The following is a 15,855-nucleotide window of genomic DNA, read 5'->3' as shown; positions in this document are numbered from 1 at the left end:
TTTGTTATGACGTCACGTTAAACTATCGTCCGTAAACCGACTTTACAGACAACCATTTTTTTTTTAAAGTAATTTCTTAGAAGTACGTACGTATATATATATATATATATATATATATATATATATATATATATATACATACACACATACATATACACACACACAATGTACCTCTATCCCTACCTAAATATATATCTACCTCTCTACAGCAATGAAAGTATTAAAAATCTATTAATTTTTTCACGTATATCCACCATGTGAGGTTATGGTCACCGCTCAACATCATCCGACAAGACGGACCCGCCGGTGAGAATAAGAGAAAGGGGGAGGGAAGAGGTAAAGGAAGGACTGTCATAAAGATCGTAGCCGCCAGCACGGACTTATCAGCTGGAACTGCAGCGTGTGAGCAAGGGCGGCGGACAGAACTGTTTCCACCACGCACTAAAACACTATCCGAAAAAAAAAAAAAAAGGGGGGGGGGGGGTCTGGAAGTCGGTTTACGGACGAAAATTTTACGCGATAACGTCATAAGAAAACATTGATAAAAAATTGCATACTTTTTAATTTTCAAATGTTTACAGTTTTTGCAAATTTAATTTAAACAATTAATTTAAATATAATCACGAACAATTAGTTAAAAAGGCCGCCTTAACCTGTTTGATATTACAGAAGATTTTCTCGCACGGTGGTTGGCCGGTTCTTGCACGCTCGGCTCAGGCGGAACGTGACAATTTTTTTTCGTGCAGAGTTTGAACGGCGGCAAAATTGAGCAAAGATTTTTTTTCCTTTTCAAATAGCTTCAACACAGCTGAGGAATTCCAATGACTTTCCCGGGGTTTCGAATAAGTTCCCTCGACTTTCCAGAATGTGAGCACCCTGTGTACGACAAATTTCCCAGGACTACGGTATTGTTTTGCGACGCGGCGCCACTGGGCTCCCACATCGCGCGTCCCGCCGCCGGGGACGACTAACCAATAAAAACCAGCAATCACCTCCCCTCCCCTACCCCCTTACCAAGGAGCAGCGCTCGCAAACAACTAGAGCCACTGTGCAGCAGAGAGGACTGTAAACACACCTACATCCGCTTCACGCTGATGACAGCTCTCGGCCAGTTGTAAAAAACAAGAAGAAGCTGCCCAACCACGTGTTGTGACCTTGTTAGCGACCAGTAGTAGAGACCTGCAAAATTCGCGGCTTCGATGGCCTTCCGGATAGACTGCACATACCCCTGTACACTCGGGCAAATAACGCAAGTTCATTGGCTGCCGACTTGTGAGTCGCCTCAGCTGGTTTGTCTGGGATTCCGATCCTTCTTTGGTTGAGGGTTTATAACTGGTCGAGATTCGCCCAGATGAACAGTAAGCCAACAGCAATATTAGCTAAGAGGTATATGTATTTGAATTCTAGCCTATCACCGAATTAATTCGCGAATTTTGCACGTCTCTAGCGACCAGTTACTAGGGGCAGGCATTTTCCGCGAATTTTTTTTTTATGAACGGCCTACTAGACTGCAACAAGTTATACTCGCACCATGCGATTGGCGACCGTCTGCGAGAGAAGTCGTTGCCTTTTTTTTTTTGACCGAGCCACTCAGGACGCGTTTGCTTCCGCGCTGGACTACTGTCATTGGTGTTGGGACAGTAGACGTGTACCTGAGAGAAACTCACCCAATCACGAAACACAGACGATGCTACAGTGTTTCAACTTCCAGAAACTCTCGTAATCTTTTCGCGAACTATACATGGCCCTACAAATTAGTTCTGGTTATGCAGAAGCTAGTCCAGTCTAGCCCCGAGCGAAATAATCGTGGCTCTACCAACGGCAGTAAATTCCCCTCCTGTTTACCATCAAATTACAGTTTTCAGATTAAGTCTCGCACACTTAGAAACTTCCTCCCCCCCCCTAATCAAATTACTCTCTAACTCTATACGAAGAAAAATGATTTAATTTCACAAACACTTCAGCGAAAGTGGTTCAAATGGACATGTAATGAAATAAACCTACGGCATTTGATAGGAACCTTTCAAAAAATTTTTAATTTTACCTGGCATTTCAAAATTCTCAAATTTGTTACGATCTTGACAGCCAAGAAACATGAAATGAGTTTTTGTGATGGAAATGCAAACCATATCCATTGCAGTTAAACCTAAAAAAAAAGTTTCGGTTCTGCAATCAATTAAATTCTCCCTGTTTGTACAACGCAAAAACGTTAAAAATGTAACTTTGGCAGCTAATTATGCAAAAAGTATGCGCTGTATATATTTTTACGTTTCGTGAAAGTTAAAACAATTGAAAAAGTCTAAAAGTTGATCAGTGATTAATATAAATATAAAATCATTACCTGAAATGGGAGGCACCCCTTAACATCAGTGGATCTTTGTCCCGGGGTCAACGACTATTGTGCCCCCTCCAGGGAATGCGCTGTCTTTCCTTCACAGTGTATTTATTTCAGCTATGTACTCATGAATACATCGTATATATTCGGTTCTGTGGGGGGGGGGGGGGGGGGGGGTTGTTTTCCAATTCTGCTTTTCCCCAATGTTGGTCTGTATGTTTTATGGTGCAACTGCATCGTGCATTTAATTTTATCCTTGTGTGTTTATTCGTAACCAATTTCTCAGGAAGAGACTTTTGACCTGACGTCTAATAAATCGATGAACGCCAGCTCCACGCACGTAAGTGTCCCGTTACGCTCACTGTACGCTTGCGCCGCATCTATCTCTCTTCACACTCGATTGGAACAACCATCGATTTGACTTTTTCGAGGCACATTAAACTTGAAACACTCCCATCCGTTTCCTACTTTTCCTATCATCGTACTATCCTTAACAGAATAACACAGATTAGAAGAAGTTAAATAGCAAACGCGTATAACAGTTATAGTTATAATATGTTCGTTAAAGTAATAAACATATTTGAATTAATGAGTGCAAATAAAAGTAAATTTATCAATTAAATTGTAGATTTCATTTCACTCCTTCTTTGCATCCATAAAAGTATGCAATAATTTCATCAATGTTTTGTTATGACGTTGTCACGTTAAACTATCGTCCGTAAACCGACTTTACAGAGAACCAATTTTTTTTTTTTTTTTTACGTTTGGAATTGCGGCTCTTGTGTTACCAGGTTTGTGTATATATTTGGCCTAGTTGCCCCTGTGCTCACTCAATGAATCAACAGAATTTTTGGAAAAAACCAAACAGTCACGTTGTCTGTTGAGAAGCGAAGGCCTCCGGCGGCGGGAAAAACAGGATGGACGTCGGGCGAAATTGAATTCCGGGGGGAGATGCCCCAGTCGATCTGGGCCTTCCGGGGGCATCGCGATTAAATTATAAGTTTCCTGGCGTCTCCTACCAACCCCCCCTCAACCCCTCCCCCAACGACAACCACCTGCGGGAGGCTGGCGCTACGTCGATAGTCCCACGCCGTCGTGCGCGGCAGTGGTGCCAACTGTTCTCCGGGGGACACCGGTTCTCACGGGAGATCAGGCCAATTTATATTGTATCGAGTGATTTTGTTTGATGTATTAGTTTCCGACTCATTTCGTTATAATTGAATTTTTATTTCATTTCCATTGGTATTGTTTAAGATTATTTCGGTTATTTCACATAAATATGTTCAAGTAGATAACATTTCCACACATTCGAGTCCTTTCCAATGATTTATTTCGTTAGAATTCAAGCACTAATAATTGTTTCTATTAAGTACACTTATTTCGTTATAAATGGGTTCTTTTGATGCTTTTTGATCTTTTTTCTACTTCGTTATACTTATTTAAATACATTTGGGTACAAATCATTTCATTTATATTCTATCGAGTGATTTTGTTTGAAGTTGTCTTCAGACAACCTTTTCGGCCATTGGAACATCCGGTAGAGATCTCTGAAAGCACCCAATGGGCATCGCCACCACACTTTCATCTTCATTATCTCCGTCATGCAATGTTAAGGGTCACCGCTCAGATCTCACAGTTGGCCAGTGAAGCAGTGTCTCCGGGGAAAACTAGTTCTCACGGGAGATCAGGCCCGTCTTCAGACCTCTTCGGCCATTGGAACATCCGGTAGAGATCTCTGAAGGCACCCAATGGGCCTCGCCACAAGTTTATCTTCGTTATCTCCGTCATGCAATGTTAAGTGTCACCGCTCTGATCTCACAGTTGGCCAGTGAAGCAGTGTCCTCCAAGGGAAACTAGTTCTCACGGGAGATCAGGCCTTTCTTCGGACAACCTTTTAGGCCATTGGAACACCCGGTAGAGATATCTGAAAGCACCCAATGGGCCTCGCCACCACAAGTTTATCCTCGTTATCTTCATTATCTCCATCATGCAATGTTAAGGGTCACCGCTCGGATCTCACAGTTGGCCAGTGAAGCAGTGTCTCCGGGGAAAACTAGTTCTCACGGGAGATCAGGCCCGTCTTCAGACCTCTTCGGCCATTGGAACACCCGGTAGAGATCTCTGAAAGCACCCAATGGGCCTCGGCACCACACTATCATCCTCGTTATTCCGTTGGCCAGTTCAGTTGGCCAGTGAAGCAGTGTCCTCCGGGGGGAACACCGGTTCTCACGGATCAGGCCCGTCTTCAGACAACCTTTTAGGCCATTGTAACACCAAGTAGAGATCTCTGAAAGCACCCAATGGGCCTCGGCACCACACTATCATCCTCGTTATTCCGTTGGCCAGTTCAGTTGGCCAGTGAAGCAGTGTCCTCCGGGGGGAACACCGGTTCTCACGGATCAGGTCCGTCTTCAGACAACCTTTTAGGCCATTGTAACACCAAGTAGAGATCTCTGAAAGCACCCAATGGGCCTCGGCACCACACTATCATCCTCGTTATTCCGTTGGCCAGTTCAGTTGGCCAGTGAAGCAGTGTCCTCCGGGGGGAACACCGGTTCTCACGGATCAGGCCCGTCTTCAGACAACCTTTTAGGCCATTGTAACACCAAGTAGAGATCTCTGAAAGCACCCAATGGGCCTCGGAACAACAATGCCATGCAATGTTAAGGGTCACCGCTCGGATCTCACAGTCGGCCAGTGAAGCAGTGAAGCACACCTCTCGTCGCCCCAACTGTCCCTGACGAGGCAGGCGGCGTGCGCGCTTGTTGTCAAGACTACACACAGCCTCTCTCGCGCGCCGCTGTGTCGGCGACGGATCGATACTCGCCGCGACCACAGAGGAAGTGAAGCGACACGTCACTTCCACTCTTTCATGCTCCTTATTGGATGGTCTCTCTCGCGTCACAGCAAACTTGTCTCTTGTGTACGAGCCAAACCCAGTCAACAAAGACTGAACAATCTCAAATAATACGTAAAGGGAGCGAAGGAAATTTTTGTATGACTATAACAGTGCTTATATACTGCATACTATTGCTAATACATTAAGTTCTTTGGATGATTCTTGCAATTTTGACTTTTACAATTTTATGACACAACAAACACACAGATGCTTAAGGCATTTGTTAATTCTGAAGAGAGAAGTTTCACTTGTAACGGGCGTAGCGAGCACGTAGGAAACCATTTCATACAACTTTCAAAATTTGCTTGGTTCAAATCTTCCAGGTCAACTTCATACCACTTCCGTTTGAACTGGAAAGTTGGAATTTTATAAACTTTTTTTTCCAGTTCTGAAGACAATAAATTATATTTGATACACACAGATTCCGCCATTTTGAAAATCCGCTACTATCCAAAAAAGAGCGATTTTTCTTCAAATTTATATTTAAAAAAAAACCATTACGCTATTCTTAATTATGTCAGTTATGTTTGAATAGGCGAGAAAGTGAAGTCGGTTAATTTCAAGTAAATATTAACTAAATTTATTTAAGCTCGCAACAAGCATTTTGAAAAATCGCATTAAAATTTTTTTTGGTAACAACTTATTTTTGCCGGTTAAACACACCAAACGACCAGCCTTACACAGCCAGGAATTTTTACTCATACATAGAAATCATCTGTTGTTGGGGGAGTTACCCAAAATTTTGGGATGTCATTTACCCCTAGTAATTTTACCTTTTAGTACATATTAATAGAAGGCCCCCCCCCTTTTTAAATATGGGGAATTACCCAAAATTTTGGGATGTCATTTACTCCTAGCATTTTTTAACCTTTTAGTACATTTTAATGTGAGTTTTTTTAAATATATATTTTTTAACATTAAATTAATTTCTTATACATATAGAGAGAGACTGTTACGTGACGTGAGTGTGGCTTACAGGAGCCCGTGCTGGTGTCGGCCGGTGCTAACCAGTAGCCGTCCAGCCTCGGACAGGGAAGTGTGTAGAGAAGGGGGAGAGAGGGGGAGTGTTCCTGGCACCGCGCCGCAGCATCAGCTCCTCTGCCAGACCTCCCTCCCACCCTCCCTCCTCATGTCCCAGGCTTTCCTCGTCAGCAGCCTGCAGGGTTGCGCGCGGGAGAAATACTCACCAAGGCGTAACCACCAGTGCAACGCCCAGCCTTTGAATATATATACTGTATAGAAGTCGCCAGCCCAGGTTAAAATTTCTAATACGGTTTTGAGGTAGTTGGTTAATTCACCGCCGCAATCGCCACCGTCTCTAGGGCATCGACTTGTGGTGGTCCCTAGCGGACAAGTGTCGAACTCTTCAAACACCCCTTCCCCCTCCTGTTGAACGACCTCGAGCTGCAGTGAATGATGGGTGGGGGGTGCGGGGGAATGACAGCGGGCGACAGTGCTGCGCTCTAACGTCTAAATAACAACTAAGACGATACAGGGCGTTACGGCAGCGCACTGCAGCGGTGAAGTTGCCAAGTTGCTCTCCATACGCTTCTGAAAAACGTAGAGTAAATCCTATCCACTCGCGACTTCTATACAGTATATATATTCAAAGGCCCAGCCAAGGGGAAGGGTAATAGGAAAAACTATGAATTCCACGAGTGGGGCGCTCGACGGCACGCTCACTCCCGCACATTCCCGTACCTCTAGGTATCCGTCAAGTTTCACTCTTAACGCAACACTGCGTTTCTTTTGGAAACCTTCATTTCGACACTGGGCAGCACATTTACTTGAACGGTTCTTTTTAAATAAAGTTTAATTAAGCCGTATAATACATTTTAATATTACACACACAAAAATGTAAAACTCGACCAAAATTTAAAATTCCCCTAATTTAAGAAAGAAAAAAAAAAACAAATATCCACAGCTGGCCTAGTTTTAAAAGGACCTCGCAATCGCCGTTTCATAGTGTGTTCGACAATGCAATAGTTCGCTAGCAGCCGCGAGCTCCACTAAGCTGGTAGGTTTTCTTCTCAGGGTAGGATAGGAAGTTTCCAGACCTTACTATATGACCGTGTGGCGGACTTGGAGAAAATGTCACAAAAAAACCGTTCTCGTGTCTATGACCTACCTACCTCATGTGATTTTCCATTTATAAAACAAAATTTACCTTTTTTTTTTCACTACCTTGGGGATGGCATTTCATAACTAGCATGTATGTATAGTCTGTATCAATCTCCGGCCCATGAACTATCTACATGCAAAGAATCATGTCGATCCGTTGATCAGTTGCCGCGCGAACGAAGAACAAGCACACAAACACACTCTGGCAGCTGGAAGGGACGGAAGGGATGGAAGGCAGGGAAGGGAGGAGGTAGGGTTGCGCGGGTCAGGGTCGAGGCAACAGGCGACGACCCAGCACGAGCCCCCCCCCCCCCCCCCCCCAAGAGAGAGACACGTCGATATACCCGGTCAGACACGACACGCCGGCACTGCTTTGCACTGAACAAACAACACTGCTGCAACCATCACCACGGCTCTCTGTCCCACACGCGCCCGTTTCCCATCGGCTATCCCTCATCCCGTTACACACACAGTCACCGACTCAAGGACTCTGCAACGCCAGATATGTGTGTATACCCAGGAGATAAGCGTATCGTGCAGCACTCCATTGAGTTGTGCACAAAATAGAAAACTGAGGTGTAACAATAGAGTAATATTTTAAATACAGCTACATTAGTGGAACAGTGTTTGCTATATTCACCATTTCTCAGTGGGTGCCTCAGGGGCCTTTAAGATAACAATGCTTGTATTTACTTGAAAGGCCTATAATATATCTAAGAAAGTAGCTATAGACGAAACACTAAATCGAGCAAACTAAATATGGACTCACAATGATCCGTTGAGTCCGCCCGTCAACGAGCCGAGTGGTTCACAATCGTCCGCAAATAAGTCAAAAATTTTTTTTTTCCACCTTCATGCTGGCAACAGACCAAAAATCTTAAATACTGGTGACAATTTATCTTGTACATATATTATATTGACGATCATTAAAGTTAAGCACTTAAATATATATATATATTTTTTTTGCTCCGATAACTTAAAAATTTTCAGTTGGTAGTTGTCTGTATCCCTTACGTTTCAATGGTAATCTTAATACTGTTACGACCTATACTAGGAGAAATGGGTTCGCAAGGAAGTTTTATTACAGTTTTATTAATTACTAATATTTACAGTACTAGTAAACAATAATACTTAAAAATGTCCAATCACTGACACTTAAAAATGTTTATTCGCAAGTCACTCAATGTCTTGTCAGGTTCCGTAGTCCTCACTCCCCACTGGAGCCGGGCTCGACAGTGGTTCGCCCCTCACCTCGCGCCTGTCCACACAGTCTCGCGCCACTCTCGAGGGGGTCTCTCACCCTCTCAGCCGATGTCGCACTTCCCTTCACTCGCGGAACTCCCGCGGAGGCCGGCGTCGCTGCTTATATACTCGTCGACCGTCCTTCTCGAACCGACGAGAGCGGCTGTGACGAGTCGCGTCATCCCGGGCCGGACCCGACGCCAGAAACATCGAGAACAGGCGACGCTTATTCACGCCACTCCGCGCGGCGGCCTATGTAAGCCCGGAATTTTCCAGGCCGCTAAAAGTGACAATAGTCCCGAGACAAAGGCGGTGCATTGTGGGCGGAGGAGGGGGGGGGGAGAGGAGTAGCGGCCAGGCACGCGTGGCATGCCTCACGTCAGTGGACGGCGAGTGACGTCAGCGGCCGTTAGTGGCCGCCAGCCAGCTCCGAACCTGGCATCGCGGTCTGTTTCGCGTTCGCAACAGTGCACCGGCGGTTTCAACACACTTGAGATACAACCTACACATCACGAAAAAAAAAAAAAAAATTACCGGTACTGTTTTGTAACCGACATATTGTGAGATTTGCAGGTTTTTTTAAAGACACATTTTTTTCCCCACCTCGGTGGTCATAACGGTCTCCCAGACTCCTCCGCGAAGCCGCGGCCGTCTCCCGCGGGAGTTAAAAAAGCGCCGGCCCGCGACCGTGTCCGGTCCGAAGCAGTTACAACCGGCGCGGCGACACGTGACAGCCAGGCAGTTCCTTTGCCCAGTCCGTGGGAACCGCGAATACTCGTCATCAAATATGGATATAAATGTTTATTAACTAAATATATAAACTTAATGATAAATGTAAAAAATATTGTTTGTTAAAAATTGTTTTTTTTTTTCCCACGGTAGTTTGTTACGTGATAGCTCTAGAATCGAAGGAAAATAAATCAGCACGTAAAATTTAGTCCATACTTCCCGGGAAATAAACAAAGTTCTCATGCGTTTATTACGATAGTTGCTCAGTGCTTACGTAGGAACACACACACACACACACTCTCTCTCTCATATATATATATATATATATATATATATATATATATATATATATATATATATAATATATAATTTCGCTATAGCCTACTGATCACGTCACTTCAGTTGCAGATAAATCGACGGCCGTAGTCTCGGTCCCAACAGCACAATAAATAATTCATTCAGGGCGATGGCAGAGGATGTGGACACCCTGTATTGCTGCCCGAGTGACGTCACAAGAGTCGGGGCAACCCTGCCAACACTGACGGGAGCCAGAGTCTGCGGAGGTAGAGGGGCGAAGACTTGGCCCAACCGCCTCGTGATGTGGCTCAAGGCCGCTATCTCAAAACTTCTATCAAAAAAAACTACCCGATATAATAAAAAAAACAACACATTTGAGCCTCTATTTTCAGCAGCCACTTTTTTTTTTTTTTTTTTTTTTTTTTCGTTTCTCTCGAAACATTCCGCCGAGGCGGGCGCTCGCATCTTCTTTCCTCCGCCAAAATCGCAGCGGCTCAGCTGCCAGATGACGACAATCTACCGTCACGTGACAATCCCCCCCCCTCCCTCCCTTCTCCTGCTCGCCTCGGGAAGCCTTCTTTTCACAGACGAGAGAGCCAAACCCCCGATCGTGCATCTTCGGTTTTTTTTTCTTCTGTTCATTGTAAAAGGTTAGGTTAGCTACGTTATAAATACTTTAAAACATCGTGGACGGTTGATTTGGTTAGGATAGCTACGTTAAAGATACTGTGAAATCATGTAAACGGTTTCCTATCCCTGGATAGCTACATATTAAAAAAAGTTATTTGCTAAGCAACCATAAAATGATTTTACAGTATTTTTTAATGTAGCTATACTTACCTAATATAATCAACCGTCCACAATGTTTTAAAGTATTTATAATGTAGCTAACCAAACCTTTTACAATGAACAACGTCTAATAAGTCGATGAACGCCGACTGCACGCACGAAAAAGCGTCACGTTACGCACATTGTCCCGTTACGCCGTGTCCCGTTACGCTCATTGTACGCTTGCGCCGAATCTATCTCTCTTCCACTCGATTGGAACAACCATCGATTTGACTTTTTCGAGGCACATTAAACTTGAAACACTCCCATTCGTTTCCTACTTTTCCTATCATCGTCCTATCCTTAACAGAATAACACAGATTGGAAGAAGTTAAATATCACACATGTATAAAAGTTATAGTTAGAATAATCTCTTCGTTAAAGTAATAAACATATTTGAATTAAGGAGTGCAAATAAAAGTAAATTTATCAATTAAATTGTAGATTTCATTTCACTCCTTTTTATCCATACAAAATAGTGATAATTCAATAAAAATGATTCAATTTTATTCATAAAAGTATGCAATCATTTCATCAATGTTTTGTAATGACGTTGTCACGTTAAACTATCGTCCGTGAACCGACTTTACAGACAACCAATTTTTTATGCATAAACTGTTAAATTTCTTTTTTAGCAGTATTAACTGCGCACATTATTAAACATAAAACCAAAATTAGAACAATTTAATAAACATAATAAATAACAAAAATAATTACAATTATATTAATTTTTTTCCATGGTTCAAAAAAATATGCTCGAATGAAACATAATTAAAGTACAAAATTATGTGCCAATTTACGGACGTAATATTCAGTATCACCTCGAAAAAAACAAATTTGGGGACAAAAATAAAAGTTACGATATCTTTCTTGTAGTGTTGCAGACTTTCTAGGCAAATTGGGGTTTTTTCCCCAAAGGAATCTTTTGCGAAAACAGTTTTGTGTTTTGTTTACCGAGACAAGTTTCCGTGCCGTTGCAGATGAGAGTGTGACTAATTTGTGGATGTTATCTTTGAAAGATTTGTGCATGACTTGATGTAAGCTTTTGGACACACGCCATTGCTAAGCACATGTATGTATGTAGAAGAAAACTACAAAAAACCCAAAAGTCAAAAACACAAAGTAAGCAAAAAAATTGCTGTTGTCAATAGGATATAAACACCACATAATATTCCATAACAGGAATATGGTCAACAAACAAAAACAAAGAAAAAAGGACTAAGAGAACAAAAAACAAACAAATGATGACAGCACAAAAAAAATAATGAACCCAAAAAAATTCAGCACAACAGTTGAAACGAGACAAAAACACGACAAAACGAAAAAAAGACGAAACGAACACAATAGTTTTCAAAAAAAAAAAAAAAAAAAACAAACAAACAGAAACAAGCGACGTTTCGGGAACGGTTTTATTTGTCTTTTGGGTTTATTTGTAGTTTTCTTCTACAGACATACACGTGCTTTAGCAATGGCGTATGTCCAAAAGCTTACATCAAGTAAATTTGTGGATAGTCATTTATATTGTGGTAATGTAATTAATGAGGGCTATGCTGTCCGGGACCTGCGCCAGCCGCAGCATCAGGGCGAGGATCATCTCTGGGGGGGATGCAAGGGGGCAGTAACTAGGTCACCCCTCCCCACAGGGAGAGTAGGGGGGGGGGTGTTTGCTCCAGTCCACGCATAATCATTATTTATTGCCGACTCGGTCCAGCGTGGCAGAGCGTCCACACTTTCCCTCTCGCCGTCACCACTCCAGGACACAGCATCCGTAATCTTTTTTCGCACGTGATTTCCAATAAACCACACTTAACAGTTTATGAAATGTCTGGTCCACTAATAAACAAGTCCTAATTAAGGGGGCCCGCCTCGTCAGAGGTGTATCTGTGCTAGCGAGGCGGGACTAGCTGGTGCTTCTAGCGCGGTGTCTCCTCTGGACTGGCGCGCTGTCTTCTCCCAGTGCATCGAGCGGTGACCGTAACATTACACGGCGGAGAAATGAAGATGAAGGGGTAATACAAGTCCCTTAAGTGCTTTCAAGAATCTGTACCGGTTGTTTTACACCTGATTATTACTATGAAAACTCGCGTTTTAGCCATTTTTAACTCTTCTAAAAACACAGTTTAAAAACTTAATTCGAAATCAAAAATACTTTTCGGCCCTCAGTGAGTTCTTGAATGCTTTCCGTAAGCAGACCCCACTCGGATATATCGAGCAGTTTTCAAATCACGTTGTTTGTTCCTGAAGCTCTGCGCACCGTTTGTGTCCCGGGGGGAGGGGGAATTAAGGCCGCCGCCCACCAGGGAACACACACACGGTGTGCAGAGCTTCAGGAAAAACAACGTGATTTGAAAACTGCACGATATATCCGAGTGGTGTCTGCTCACGAAAAAAAATTCAAGAACACCCTGAGGGCGGACTAATAGTTCTGTTTCAAACTGTGTTTTCAAAAAGAGTGAAAATGGTTCATAACACACGAGTTTTTCAGAGTAATTTTTAAGACAAACTCCTTGGTACACATTCCTGAAAGCAACCAAGAGACTTGCATTACAACTTTATCTACGTTTCTCCGCCAGGCAATGTTACATCCGCCGCTCCAATTTGCACTGCAAGTCCAAAGCTTTGTGCTTAGAGGCGACACCGGGCTTATAATTCATAAATAATTTAAAATAATGTTTTCTCTAACCCTTAAAAAAAAAAAAAAAAAAAAAAACCCTCAAATCTGTACTGTTTTGGGAAAACATATTTATTTTAGATTTAATGAATGAAATCTCAAAAATTATTTCAGTAGCCTACATGCTACGACTGAAATAAAAAAAAAATTAGCCTCTAAGTTCGTAAAAATAATACATAAGGACTTGTTTAGTAGAAAAAAACGTTACAAACAATTATATTATGAATTTATTTAATATAATTTGCAAAACAAACACTAAGTATTAGTATTACAGCTCTGCCTCACTTTGCTTATTGCTATTAGTTGGGGGACTTCACCGCGGGTCTAGAAGTGGCTTCACGAATCTCCTCACCGATGTTCACACAGTTATCTCCGAGTGTAAAAGGTCACACAGGTTAAGTTGAATGTCAATACAAAAGGTCTCCGTAAAGAAATGTCCCAGTTCCAGTTTAAATTTAGACCATTTACAACAAACCATACATCCGAATCGAACGTAAAAAAAAAAAAAAAAAAACTTACTGAGTGAACACTAAGGTGATAAATAATCGAATGTGACGGCTGATCCCTGGAGCGACAGGGATGGAGAGAGAGAAAACGAGATAGGAAGATAGGAAGAGAGGAAGGGAGAGATGAAGAGAGAGAGAAAGTGAGGAAGGGAGAGGAAGTGAGGAAGAGAGAATAGAAAGGAAAAGAGAGACAGTGAAGAAGAGAGAGAAAGAGAGAGAAAGAGAAAGAGAGGAAGAGAGAGCGAGGGAGAAAGAGAGAGAGAAAGAGAGGAAGCGAGAGGAAGAGAGAAATTGAGGAAGAGAGAAAAATAGAGAAAAAGAGAAAGTGAGGAAGAGAGAAAGTGAGGAAGCGAGAGGAAGGGAGTGAGAAAGTGAGGAAGAGAGAGGAAAAGAGTGTGAGAAAGAGAGGAGAGAAAGAGAGAAAGAGAGAGAGAGAGAGGGAAAGAGCGAGAGCAGTGCCACACTATAAACCGGTAGCGAGACGCTCTGCAGCGAACAGACCACAGTAGTTTCACACGAGCTAGGGACAGGTAAGGGTGACCTTCACCGACGCACCCCTCGCCGCGGCAGGACGGTCGCTAGGCGCCCCAGGGGCGTATCGAGCCATCGACGAGCAGACCCGAGCAGAGCGGGGCCCTTGTTTATAAATAACACTCGTTAGGGCGAGGCAGACCTGGCGGCCGGCCACGAGACAAACATGCGCTGCACAGGAAAATGTTTTCCGCACTTACACAAGAAATTCCTTTGGAAAACCAGCCTGCAACACGACAAGAAAGAAATCGTTACCTTTATTTTTGTTCACAAATGTGTTTTTCGAGGTAATACCGAATATTTCTTACGTAAATCGCCACATAATGTTATACTTTAATTATGTTTCATTCAAGCATATTTTTTGAACCACGAGAAAAAAAATAGAATATTTCATAAATGTACTTATTTTGTTTTATTATGTTTATTAATGTACGCAGTTATTACTGCTAAAAAAGAAGAAAATTAACGGTTTATACATAAAAAAGATTTTTTTACAAAAGTAATTAATTTACAAAAATGACAGACTGGTAACTGTCACTGGAGCGGAGTTCATTACGTAACAGTTGTATCGCAGTCCGTTTCCCAACAGCAATTAGCCCGACCAATAGAAGCCGAGTAATTTTTCAGCTGTTCATTTACTTTTTAAATGCGTTAAAAATAATTTTTCCCAAGTACAAGCATATCTATCTTTGAGTTTATTTTTATTACACACGTAAATTCCGACCGTGTTATGCTCTCGTATCTCAAAACTTTTACCCCCAAACAAATTCAATCCGATTGGTTGTCACGTGTTACGTCTCCGCACACCGTGGAAGCGGCAGACGTGAATATCTATTCCCGTAGACACGCGGAACGAGCGGAACGGGCGTAAGGAAGGTTAGTGCAGTTACGCCCAGCTGGCGTGTCGCACGGCATCATCCAGACCTCAACACGCAAACATGCCATCAGCTGCACAAGCCACGCTCCAAGGCCGGGTACGTGAACTACGCAAGAACGGAACGCAACGCACGCACGGATCAACTTGCACAAACATCCTTGCGTTTTCGTCTTCCAAGTGCAGTGGAACGTTTAGAAAAGTTCTCAAGATGCAGACGTTATGCGTATTATAAGAAGAGACCGGAAAAATTCGCGGGTTCAGTGACCTCCAATATCCTCTACACACTCGGGGCAAATGCCAACTGTTTATTGGCTGCTGACTTGTGAGTCGTCTCGACTGGGTGGCCTGTGATTCGACACTTCTATGAGTGAGGGTCTCTAATTGGCCCTCAGTCCTCCAGATTAACAGTGAACCAATGACAGAAGCAGCACTAAGGTATAATTATTTGAATTTTAGCATAACACGAAATGAACCCGCGAATTTTTCAGGTCTCTAATTATAAGGCACACGTTTCCACTTGTTTTAACCATCGCAGAGTAAAGGAAATTGTTCTTACAGTTTCTCAGCTTCTCGTTTATGGCCGTCATTTATAAACTACCGTAGTTTTCTTGCGTAAGGCCCTTCCACACTATGGATGTCTCCTTGCAAGGTCTGCCGTGGCAGGTTCTATGGAACAATCAGCAGAGCGCTGGCCGTTTACACGGAAGATTTGGTAATCGGTCGCGTTCGAATTTCTGTGAAAGGTTTCGTAGAAGGTGGAAATTGTACTCAATCAGAACGAACTGGTAGTGCGCCCCTAGTGATGAAATCGGTAATTTA

General features: G+C 42.9%; 1 protein-coding gene across 2 annotated transcripts in view; it reads right to left on the bottom strand.

Annotated features, from left to right (window-relative positions):
• Positions 1-15,855, bottom strand: part of LOC134540847 (UDP-N-acetylglucosamine--peptide N-acetylglucosaminyltransferase 110 kDa subunit) — a 101,273-nt gene that overhangs the window by 49,225 nt on the left and 36,193 nt on the right. The gene's annotated exons all lie outside the window — the stretch shown is intronic.

This window comes from Bacillus rossius, chromosome 17 (genome assembly GCF_032445375.1).
Source record: "Bacillus rossius redtenbacheri isolate Brsri chromosome 17, Brsri_v3, whole genome shotgun sequence".
NCBI lineage: Eukaryota > Metazoa > Arthropoda > Insecta > Phasmatodea > Bacillidae > Bacillus > Bacillus rossius.
Note: the sequence above shows the minus strand (reverse complement) of the source record. Positions and strands in the feature narration are given on the sequence as shown.